Raw genomic sequence first — 11204 nt, forward strand, 5'->3', positions numbered from 1 at the left:
TGTGGGAGGGTATAGAAGTGGGAAGGGTGGGGGGGGTGTCTGTGTGTTCCCCCCCAAGCATGTCCCCCCATGGTACAGCAGGTGGTGGCCCTCAGTGTGCTCATGGCACACACAGGTGGAGCCCCCTTGCTGTGAGTGGCTCCTGCGGAGTCATGGAAGCTGCACATGGCGGCAGGGAGCGGGGCCAGGCTGGCCCAGTTCCATCGTGCGGGGCTTCCCATGGTTCACATGCAGCTCCTAGGACTTGGCCACAGCCATGTACCACCAAGGGGTAGCCCTGCATGATGGAACCAGCATCCTGGCCCTGCTCCCTGCCCCCACATGCAGCTCCTGGGACTTGGCGGGGAAGCAGGGAGTGGGGTCGAGCCAGCCTGGCTCCATCATGCAGGGCTCCCCACCACTCCCAGCAGAGTCCCAGGAGCTGCATATGGTGGCAGGGAGTGGGGAGGCCTGTTGACTTTATCGCACAAGGCTCCCCCTGGTGATGTATGAGTCCCAGGAGCTGCACGTGAGCCGCAGGGAGCCCCATGCAATGGAAGTGGGCCATCCCAGGCCCCACCCTCCTGCTGACCCTGGCCCCATGCTCTGTGCTCCTGACCAGCTGTAGCTTCCCCCAGTCCACCACTGCTTCCCTTCCTGCTGCCCAGAGTGCTGTAACAGTGACAGGAGGAGGTGCTGCTGGAGGCCAGAGGAGCCGAGCAGTTCCCTGGCTGGCTGCTGCAGCAGCAGCCTCACCTAGAAGCTGTGTGCTGGCCAGGACTGGGGCCAAGGGCCAGGGCACCCCCACAGGGGAGGGTGGGAACACGGTACATTGCCCCAGTGGGAGTGGGCAAGACTTTGATACAATTAATTGGTGGGCGCCCACGCATGAACCAAATTAAATCACCTGGCGGGCCGGATTCGGATTTTGCCTGGCTCTGGGCTCGAGCCTTTCAGCACTAGGACTTGGAACGGTGCGCCTGGGTGGATCCAGAGGAGTGCAGTTGCACCCTGCTTTCATTCCTGCTCCCCCCAAACTTTAAAGCAAACTGACTGGGAAGGGCAACAACATTTCTATTCAGGCAGCACTGAGAAAGTCAATTGACTTTGTGGCTCATTATCTTCTCCCCAATTCCCATTAATCTCTCTCTGCTCCACAGGAGTTAGCAACCTTCTATCCTTTTTAATGGTCTTGATGTTTCACTATTCAAACCATCCTTTCTTCTGCAAGTTTGCTGTCTGGTAGCCATTACTGACAATGTCTTTTTTTCTGTTTCATAATCCTGAAGGCTGTTTTTAGTTCTAGCTAAACACGTTCACCCAGGCACGTTAATATTAACTCAGGTGAAGAAGTATTAACTCAGGTGTACTTCACAGACTGTACCATACTGGAAGCATTGTCAAGACACTCAAGGAGACTAGATTTTGTTTTATGAATCAGAATAAGAGATGTACATTTAACTATAATGACTACAGAGCTAATGATACAACATCTTTTGACTATTTTTGCCAGGTTTGTTGTGGATTTTTAAATATATATATATATACACACACACACACATACACTCTAGAAAATTAGTGCACATTCCAATAGTTATAGTTGTTTTTGCTTTGATCAAACTGAATAATATAGTTATTTAGCCCCCTAGCTTATCAGTAAATTAGCAAGCCCCCTAGGTTATTAGTAAAGCTTCTAGTTTCTCTTAAATTGGAGAAAAATATCTGTTGTGTTATAAGATGATGTGCTACATTTTCTGAAGCCCCATTTTCAAAATCCTATATCTGCCCATGATCCTCCACGTGAAGGTTGGGATTGAAACTAATCCAAAAAAACTAAGCCCGTGACATTCAATTGGAAGGACTATTAGAGTAATTAAGTTTCCTTGCAGCTAAGATCTTGTGAGGATGGATGCTAAGTTACTAGCATGGGAGGCATGATAATATATAATGTTAGGATGGGAATGTCAGCTAATGCCTGTCCATATGCTTGTGAACAGAAACCTGAGCTGAAGGTTTATACCCGTAATGAGAGTATCGTACCACTTTTTCAACTCTCTTGACAAACCAGCACCTGAGTGCTTAATAAACATTACCCTCATATAATGTCGTCTTGTAATGGCAGGTTTGTATTTAGCTATACATCTTGTACATGGTTAAGAGCACTGTCACTGTTTAGTTATTTTTACAGGAACCAAGAACCAAGCCAATCAAAGCAGCAGCAGATAACCAAGTACAGCATTTAAGATGTTAATAAGAGGTTTTCTATTTAGGGTACTATCTTCTGGCTCTGAGGGATGGATCCTATTCAGTAAGTCTTTTTTTTCTCACTAATTTCCATAGGCCAGACCCTGTGAGCTGTATGTTGAGAAACTCAGCATTTAAAAGTACTTACCTAGGACCAAATTTGTTACTGGAGTTACTTCAGTTGGCAGAGGCTTTTGCACCCCATCGAAGTCTTGAAACATCTGTTTCCCATAGTGAAGGCTTTAACATTATTGATCGTTAAAATATTCTCCTAGGCAATCCCCACTGTAATAAACCTAAAGCACTAGCTTTCTTCATGGCCATAGACATTCATCCAGAAGTAAATGCTGTGCTACTCTCCCTGTCTATTCTTGGCAGCAGAAAGAGAACACGATTCAACATCCTGTCTACTCAGAAGAGGTAAGCACACATGGGGAGGATCAAACAGGCATGAAAGTTTCTCAAACCACACAGACCGGGTAGATCTAATGTCAGGCCTTAAATTGCACTCTGTATAGCAGGGTCTTTAAAGGGTCCATGTATTTAATGTAAATAGGACAAATATAGTATAAGTCATGCTGGAGTTCATACATTTTTTTAATATAACAAATAGCAGCTCTGTTCACAGCTGGATTAAATTAAACCCATTGCATCCACATAATTGAAGGGGGATTACAGAAGAGATGGACGCTCTTGGTTGCAAATACCGAGCACAGGCAGAATGAGAACTGCAAATTAGATTTAATATCTGATCCCACATCCAACACAGAGGCAGCAACAGATCAAACTCTTTATCTTCATCGGAAAGGACAAAGATGTAGATAGGGGAAGTTTCTTTGTAATTGTTTTCTTTTAAATTGTTATCAGAATTTGGAGCCTCAGAAATGCCTTGGGTTTCCTTTGCGTGAATTAGTCAGGGCCAGCAAGATGTTGAACTGCTGTAACAAAGGTCTCTGGCCTTAGACTACAAAGGGTCAGACAGCAGTTGAGATATGTAACCCAAGGTTACACCAAACAAAAGCTACGACTGTTGCTTTCCACCTGCTATCTTGGGGAATCAGTATAATTCTCATCCCCCTGAAGCCCCTCAACAAGTAAGGCTAGGCATCTCCAAGATACCTGCCATGAGCAAAAATTAAATGAAATGTTATCAACACAGGAAAAGCAAAGAAATCAAGAATGGATCTTCAGTTTGCCTAATTCATGGTTAAAGGGGAGTCTGACACAGTAAAAGAAAGTCCAGATGTTGGTATTTGTTGTCATCTGACTTCGGAGAACGCCACTTTGGTATGGTGTAACATTAAAGGGAATTCCGAGTACACTCTGCAGACCCGTCGTACCAACTGCTGTGCTCGCTGACCCTTGGCAGACTTTACACTTCAGACACTATGGCCACGTCCAGATGTGCATGGAAGTTTGGTTCCCTGGAGACAACTAGTGGCCGCGCACCTTGTGCCACTGCTAGTTGTCCCCAGGGCATGCCTGTGCCACATGTGCTCTGGTGCATGGCCAGTTACCCAGGCTGGGGTAAAAGATGCCCCCCCCTTACCTCCTTTCCTGGGGGCCTCCCAGGGCTGCAGCAGCAGCAATCCTGCCATGCGGAGCCTGGCCAGCAGCAGAGTGCGGCTCCAGCTTTGTTGCTGCTTTTTTTTCCCCGCGTGGTTTTTTTGAGGCCTGTCAAAAAACCTCTCCGTGCTGCTCCCTTGCAGTGTGGAAAAGAACTGAACGTGCAGTATGTGGCGCCACAGACGTGTCTGCGGTATCACACAGCCACACTCATCTGAATATGGCCTATTAGTCCATTAATCACATCTCAAGTAATAATCCTGCCACATGTTCATGGAATTAATGGCACCACAAAAAGGTATGATATGATACTATACACAAGAAATGTATAATATGATTGTGGCTGGTTTCCATCATGCATTAAACTGAATATGTGGTAGGGTTAGGATCATGTGGGGGTCTCCAAGTATCCCTTGTGCGGTCCTGGCTATCAATCAGTTGATTGTTGGCAGGATCAGGAATGCACGGGGCTTCAACCAGCTGGGGGAGCATGGAATCAGCATGTGTGATCCTGGGTTTGCGCCTCCTGCCATGAATTAATGTCTGTCATTGGCCAAGTAACAACACATTTCCAAACCAGCCTTGTGATACACTGTTCACTTCCTGGTCGGAAAGAGCAAAGCGTCATTCTTCTTTCCAGTATCATAATGGCAAAGGATAAGCAACTAAACAAGTAAATTATCAAAGCCCCTGTACACAAATGAAGCCCAGAGAGTCAGATAGTTAAAACCAAGTGATTTAAAAGCAACCTACTCTACAGTTCTCATGCACTCCAACTTCCATAATAGATGGTGCTAATAAAAACCATGCATTATACATATGCCTGCATGCGTGTGTAGATTGTGGATATTGCTAACCTGTGGCTATTGCCATCAATAATTCAGGGGAGGCTGAGATGCACTGAAACCACCTAGATCTCATCCTAATTTGGTTGTATTCTGGAAACAAAGCCCAGCTTTTGAGAGCTGAGCATGGAAATCCTACTAAGAAAATAGTGTTCTAACAATCTGCACCATTGTCATCAGCTAACTACATGTATGTGGCATGGGAACAGAACACAACCTGCCTCTCTGATAAACACAGTACCAGCTGAATGGGCAGTTTCCACCTTTCATTTTGTACAGGAAACAGGGAAAAAGCAGCAGATGAAAAAGTCAATTATTTCTCCCAAAGAGGCAGGATTTTCCAGACCAGGCCACTCCGTTATAGTATGAACCAACATTTTCCTAGACACATTCCTAAAATCATGTCCATATTAGGATGCCTAAATAAAAGTGGCCAACTCTTCAATTCAAAACCTAGGGCCCTCCTTCTGCAACTTGATCTGTGCAGGATCCTCACTGATGGATGGCCTGCCTGTGCATGTCCAGTTACAGGTTCAGGGCCTAAATATAGATATAAGCAGCTAATTTTTGCTTCAAAATTTGGAGAGAGTTCCCAGTGAGGCTCAGCTGCAAAAAGGTGCTGTACCTTGGCATGGGCATGTGACTGATGGATTATTTACTTGGCACTGAACTGTGGAAAGCTGGAAAAATGCTGTAATCCTTTGTGTATGGATTCAGGGGTTAGCCAGAATGCTTTAAGTTTCTTCTGGCCTACAACTGGTTAGGCATCATGCAACCAGGGCGTTTCATGGGAAAGTTTGCTTTTTGTTGGTTACGAGTTGCAGCTTGCGTGGTTTTTCCTATCACTAAGAACATCTCTTCTTTTCAAGAGACAGATGCTGGAAGTTTTTGCAAGCTGCGAAAACATGCAGACCCCGGAGTTATAGTGAAACTCTTTCTTGAGAAAATAAAACCAACTCAGGACCAAATGCCCACCCCCTGCTCAATTGCCAAATCACCTCCGTACACCAGTTCCCTGCCAACAGCTCGCCTCTTGCAAAGTCCACAAGGGAGATAACATTTTTAAAATGAAACCACCAGGTTACATCCTCCTGAGAGTTTCCCAGCATATGCCGTCTGCCCCTTTTATCAGCTATTTGGGGCATGGCTTTCTGTTTTGCTTCCTATCTAGGGCTCACCATGTTTTCAGTGTATCATAAATAATGATAACCTATAAAAAAAACCCTGTCCCCTTTGCAGCCAGGACTGAAATGCCTATTGATTTCAGTCAGATCAATATTTGCTTCCTAGCAAACAATTGCAGTGACACTAATTTGGGGCTGCTTATTGCATGTTCTCCTATGATCTGAATCAGTTTTATTGTCATTCCTGTAATTTCAGGTCTTACACTCAACGTGGAAGGCAGCCAAGATTTTACGAGAGTTTTAAAAGTTTCTGATTGTTCTGCAATGCCACCTGCTGACTAGAATAGGCTAGGAGTTCATGCATTAAAAGGACTTTCACATGGCACTGCATTCAGCTTTACTGCTATCCGTATTAGTATAATTGTTACATGTATTTCACTTGTACTCTGATTTAGAGAGCCCAAGGACAAATCTGTGTAACAAAAGGCATGACTGTAAGACATGGCATACTTTAATTATCTGATTTTATAGTGCTTCACAGTGGATATAGCATCTCAACTATAAAATATAATGAGGAAGTTATTAAAAGAGTCTTGGCAATCAAAATAAAAATGTATTGGTTGTAAAATGGTGTATCCTCTTGAACAAAGGGTAGGCTACTGATCCAAACTTTAAGTAGTCGTATACCAGTGTTATGATGTACAATAATTTAGTACTCAAGGTATGAGGAAAATGTAGGAGATGACTCTACTTGCACAGTGAAGCTCTGATCTCATGCTCTTTGAAATCCATTGTAAAACTCCCATAGACTTCAAAGCTGAGACCTCATGCCTTGGGCAAGGGTTGTATATGCAGTAAAGCGGTCCAAAGCAGAAAACTGGCTTTGAATCCTCTTCCAATTTGCAGAGCCTGGGGAAGTTTAGGCCCACCTTTGGTAAAGAAAGCTGTGCCTCTTTCTTAACTCATTCCTCAAGTGTGACAATCTGGGTCCCCTGATCTTGTTTCAGGGAGCCTAGGGATAGAGGTTACATATTCTAACACAACCATTTTTCACCAGACAGAAAGAAAACTAAATGCCTGTGTGGCCATAACCTGGTAGTCAGGGCACTCCCCTGGGGTGTGGGAGATGTAGGTTCAAATCTCTGTTCAACCTGATTCAGACCAGAAATGGGATCTTGGGTTTCCCAGATAGGCACCCTAACTAGGATGGTCAGTAGCTATCCTGGGACATGTTCTCTCCCAAGAAAAGCAGGGAAGATAACTGTTAGCATGTGACCTCTAGAAAAAGGAGGAGAATCAGAGTACGTCAGATGCAGATGGAAGCTAGCAATTGCTTTGGCTCTCAGTACAGGTATCACTCTTGAGGATACCTTAGATTAGTGGTGCTGGTGGGCCAGATCTGGCCTATGGAGCTTCTTAACACAGTTGCTGGTGCCTCTGTGTTAGCAGTGGCAGTCAAAGGATTGTCACCTCCGCCCAATACTGTGGCTGCCTGGGCTGCCCTATCAGCCCAGCTGGCACCCAGGGGTTGCCAGCAGTGACCAAAAAGATTAAATTCAAGTGTGGTATTCACTGTCTGGTTGCTAGCCATGCTAACATGGCAGATTTAGTGGCCACAGCTCTGGTGCTTCAGCAGTAGCAGCATTAATGCTGTCACAGGCCACTGAAGTGCCTGCTCCTCTTACAGCAGAGATTGCCAGCGGAGGGAACTCAAAAAGCCAGATAAAAGCCCAGGTGCAGGTTGCCATGACAACTGGCTAATGAGGGAATTGGCTGCACCTGCACCTGGTCAGCTGGCCAGAAGAGGCAGGGCCCTAGGCCCATATAAACCCTAGGGCTGGGACCAGACGGTTCAGTTCCCTGCCCGTAGTCGAAGGGGAAGGAGCTTTCAGGAAGGAAGGGCTACAACGGTTGGCTATGCTACCCTTAGGGCTACTGGGAGCACCAGGAGCCCATAAAGTACCCTCACCTACAGGCACCCAATATTAGAGAAGGAGTTTTACTCTTTTAAAGGGACAGGGTATGCCTTGCACTTTGTTATGTTATAGGCCAGGGGCTCATGTTTGATTGCTGTTGTTTGTTTGCTGTCTGACAACACTGGTGGTTTGAGTGAGGCTGTTTGGGAAAGGAGGAGGCCTCACTGGGGGCCCACTACAGCATGGGGACCCTGGCACTGGAGAGGGTGCAGCATTTGGGGGTGCACAGGTGCTGGAGAGGGTGCAGAGACAGGGCTGTGGAGAGCTCAGAAGGGACAAGGGGGCCAAATCACAGCAAGGCCTAGACTGGACAACGTCAATGCTATCTACAAGGCTTGGGGCATGGTAAAGGGTGGTTGGAGCCACACATAGCCTATAAGGCTGAGAGACTCGGGGGCTATCCACCATAACGTGGTATGCCAAGGGTACCCCCCAACAGGGTTCACTAAGATCTAGCCAGACCGTGCCTAAACCCGAAGATCAAGGGGAGTCTCCCCATATCAGTTATACCAACAAGACATGGCAGGGGAGATAGAGGGTGCCTGTAGGGCAAGACTGGCATGGTTAAGGAGCCTAGGGGTAACATGGCCACTTCTAGGGACCCAACCTTGCTACAAATGCCTTAGATGCTAACAGCCCTAGTGAAAAGCCTCACAGGCCAGATGATCCACCTCTGTGGGCTGGGTATGTTTGATGCTTCTACCTCAGATGAATCAATAGATGGAAGAGATCAGATGTAGACCCCCACAGAGCAGAAGACAGGACTCTGGCTGTCCATGTGACAGCCCATGGGTTGCATGTGGTCCAGGGGCCCCTGCAGCCGTATGTAGGAGATCCCAGGGGGCCTGTGCATGTGACCCACTTCGTCTGAGGCCCTGGCTACAATGAAGTTGGACAGCCCTGCCCTAGGGAACAGCAACTATATGATCACTCCATTCATGAGGAACAGGAGGCAGGTGGTAATGGGTCAGGGAGCTTCTCCTGGAGAGACCTGAGACCTCCATGAGTTATCCTAGGAGGCGTGCTACATGCCTTGAGCCTAAATTCAGGGCATTCAGGGTATTGCTAAAAAATTCATTTGGCTCCTGGACTGCTAGCTGTACATACTCATCCACGTGGGCACTGACTTCCAGGAATGACCTGCACCCAACCAGAGGAGACTGCAATGCTCTGGGGCACAGGTGGCACTCTCATTAACCCTCCTTATAGAAAACAATGCCCAGGCTTTGCAAGGCGGAAGGGAATTTGCAGACAGTGGCCATTACTAAATGAGATGCATGGCAGGAAGCGTGATGCAATGCTACTGCACAGTACTAACGAGCTACTGCGCACTCGGCATCACCTAAAAACCATTTGGAAACACTAGTGTGTGCAGTAACTCTGTGTGTGGTCATTTAGTACTTGTATAAACATTACACTGCCTGTATGAACAAGTACTAAATGACTGCGGTAATGATTGTGCAGTCAGTGTCTTGTTTAGATACCATCACTGTTATGGTTTGGGCCTCTTCTTAACGCATTTGCAAGCCTTGCCCACAAGAGAGAGGAGGTGGATAGTTTTCTTCAAGCAGGTAACAAGAACGTTTCTAAAGTACAAGCTAGTAATAATGGGGGTTTTCTCCAAAATGTGTTTTTTGTTTTGTTTGGGATTTCTTTTTTGGGGGGGGGAGATATTGTAAAAATGTCCAGCAAGCTCTCAACATGGTTAGAGGATAATGTTCTGTTTCAGAAAGCTGAAAAAACAACTAGGAAGTGCTTCTAGTCAACGGGGATGAACGTAGCAGTGGTCACCCAGTTCTGGAAGAAAATGATCACAATATGGTAGGATTCATGATTTTAAGGAAAGAAAGGCATCAGAAAAATTTAAAACAAGGACACTGACTTCAAAAAGGTGGATTTCAACCAACTCGGAAGCAGCTGGTATGATACTATGGGCAGACATATTAAAAAGAACAGGAGTCCAAGGGTTGCTAAAGAATATAATATTGGAGACTCAACATCAAGCTTTTGCAAACATTAAAAAGTAAGTAGAGCAACAGGACACAAGTGTGGCTACACAAGGAACGTCTTATAGCTGTAAAAATATCAAAAGAGATGTGTATATATATCACACAAGCAATGGAAGGAAGGGTGCATCTTTATGGAAGTATACAAAGGAATAGCATAAACATGCAAGAACAAAATCAGGAAAGCAAAGGAGAAAATGAGTTATAACTGGCAGAAATGTTAAAGATGATAGGATGACACTATATACATGTCAGATGGAAAAGACAGGTCAGGGGAACTGTGGGTCCACTGTGCAGTAGGTGAGCTATTAGCAGAAGATGCACAGAAGGCAGAGCTGTTCAATACCTGTTCTGTTTCAGCCTGGCGGGGGGGATGTGACCAGATGATTAGCAAGACTAAGAAAGGGACAGGCTCAAGACCATGATAAGTAAGGAGCATGGTAGAGGATTTTTGACAAATTTTAAATGAACTTAAGTCAGCAATACCTGGCAGAATTCACCCTAGGGTAATGAAGTAATTAGCTGGAATTTTGGGTCACGTTAAAGAAAAACGGTTTTTGCAAGATGCTAATTTTACCCCATGCAGTGTAAGCTTGAGCTGGACAGTCTTGGGCACCACATTTTAAAAAAAGATATACAGAAATTGAAGAAGATGCAGAGGTAAAGGGTAAAGATGACAATGGGGTTGTAATGCAATAGGCAGTGTAGATTTGCACTGTATAGACTAACTCAATCAGTGATACATATAGCATAATGTTTCATGAGCTCAAGCTTACTTCCTTACATGCTGTGAAAGGACATGCATAGAGCTCTGTGTATAGGATGGAGTGATCCGAATACAAGCAGGAAAGGAGGGAGGGTGCCAGGGGCAGTGCTAGGAGAGGCAAAGAAGCAAGTGGTGAACTCATAGGGCGCCTGTCCATGTTACACCTCCTGTTACCACATTACATTTTTCCTGTGTCCATGTCACAAAGAGCAACATCAAGCTAGCTAAATAGCATCTATGTATCCATGTTGTCAGCTGATCTTATCTTATCTTTTTCTTTCTTTTTTTTTTTTAATGTGGTAATTTAAAACATCTCCGACATGTCTTATTTTTAGGTCCTGAATTTCTTCCATGAGGGTTGTTTTATTTTTTTTATTTTTTTCATCGTTTTAAATTATCAACGTGAATTTTCTGACTTACGCCCAAAAACGTGATTTTTTTTTCCTGCCTCCTGCTTTGCAACCATTACACCACCAGGTTCCACTTGGGTTTGCTCAGTAATCCATTGGATCTCTATTGTAATGAGTCAGCAAGACTCCATGGGCTAATCTTGCAAACTTTTTTACTGATGATTTAGTTCAAGGTTCAGATTAATGAAAAATACAGCTTCTTTAGATTCCAAAAAAAATTGTTCCCTGTGTTTGCATGTACTTCATGGCAGAGATCAAATTGTTACGGGTCAGGCAGTTCAAGATGCA

This window comes from Crocodylus porosus, unplaced genomic scaffold (assembly GCF_001723895.1).
Source record: "Crocodylus porosus isolate Cpor-Errol unplaced genomic scaffold, CroPor_comp1, whole genome shotgun sequence".
In the NCBI taxonomy this organism is placed as follows: Eukaryota; Metazoa; Chordata; order Crocodylia; family Crocodylidae; genus Crocodylus; species Crocodylus porosus.